Genomic DNA, 1,746 nt, shown 5'->3' on the forward strand with positions numbered 1-1,746 from the left:
CAACATTTTTGTGACGCCATCAGTGAGACGACACGGCTCTCGACCTTCCTTACTCTGTACACGGCTGATGGGTTTGAGCTCTCTAATAGGGGGCTCTTACTTACTACTACTCTTAATACATTCTTCCTTTAATGATTGAAACTACCAGCTATTCTAGTATTACTCTTGTGCCCACCAGACAGCAAGTACATAAACACATCTTTCGAAAATATACCATATAGAAAAATCATGAATTGATCATTAAAAGTCTACCATCTAAAAATCATTTTGTACATTTTTCATTGTCATATATAAAAAAAAAATCACAGATTAATCACTCTTCATTTTCATTCTTAATCCAGCATTATTATACATTACAACTACGGTGTGACTAAGCTGGCTCAAGGCCTCACGGGGCGACCAGTGACAGCTCCATCCCTTCATCTTCGTTCACCCCCTCGTTCGCCACCATCTGATAGGCTGGTGGCTTCTCACCACCTCCCTTCTTGATCGTGGGGGTGATACAGCGCACCATCAGAGATCTCATGCAGGGCACACAGCAGCAGCCACAGGTAATCAGCACACCTAGGAAAGTAGTGAGAGAAACAAAGAGACATCGCCAGGGCCTTCCACTTCCTGAAGATGTCGGTGAACGAGCTGTCCCAGGGGCTGTCCAGCCCCGATTGTTCATGCATGGTTTTGCTGAGGGTCCTCAGTCCCTCCAGCGCCTTGGTCACGGACCCGTCTGGTGCTGTATTGTTGGGAATAAAAGTACAACACATCTCCAAACATAGCACATACTCCCCCCTTTTCAGCTAGGAGCATTTCTAAGGTCATTCTATTTTGTACTGCCATTAAAGAGGTTGGTGCTGGTTGCTCTGAGAGTCTCACAATGTTGTAATGGACACGCTGGGGGCCGTGTGGGGACTGTTCTGGTCTCTGGTCATCCCACCCCGGTTCTCTTGCACCAGATCATCAAAACCTGTGACTAGAGCTGGCAGGTTAATGAAAATGTGCTTTATACTCACTTGTCGTGTCCTCTCTCGCTGTTCATGGCTGACCTGCTGATGGTTTGTCGGTCAGTCAGCAGCTCATATAGAGTGCTACCTGTCACTGAATTAACTGAACTCTCAATAGACATCAAAATATAGGTAATGCGTCCAACCAATTCAAATTTCTTCTGAAGGAATTACTTTAAATATATTTTTATTTTCATTATTGGTTTGAAATCAAAGTACCTTTTGTGGTTCATTTCTAAACCAAGTAATAAAGCTGGTAATTTCAAATAAGCAAGTTTTAAGATGTAAATTTAGAGCTATAGTTTGTTGTTCATCAAACTCAGAGATGAGCTGTAAATAAATAAAATATGTAGACACAACTGCTAAAAAGTTAGTGGTGTTGCGGAAAGTGGACAGGAAGCAAGTTATAATGAAGGAAAAATTAAAAGACAGAAACAATCCCAGTGTTTAGTCATTTAAATTAGGTATAATCTTTAGTCTGAATTTCAACCTTGGAGAGACTCACACGGAGAGATAAAGACAATTAGAGTGTTTTATTGGTTAGAGGTCTTTGGCGCTTGGGCCCCGGCATGAGATGAGTTTGCAGAGAACCGCTGTGAGCTTGAATGATCGAAGTAGGGTGAGAGATTAGAGTAGTCATCCCCTGGGACCCGGACCTGGTGGTGGCGTGGAGGACGAGGAAGGGGAGTCCAGAGGAGTGGTGGAGATCGGGGAGGCGGTGGGACGAGACTTGGCTGGCGAGCAGGAG

This window comes from Kryptolebias marmoratus, linkage group LG18, assembly GCF_001649575.2.
Source record: "Kryptolebias marmoratus isolate JLee-2015 linkage group LG18, ASM164957v2, whole genome shotgun sequence".
Classification (NCBI taxonomy): domain Eukaryota; kingdom Metazoa; phylum Chordata; class Actinopteri; order Cyprinodontiformes; family Rivulidae; genus Kryptolebias; species Kryptolebias marmoratus.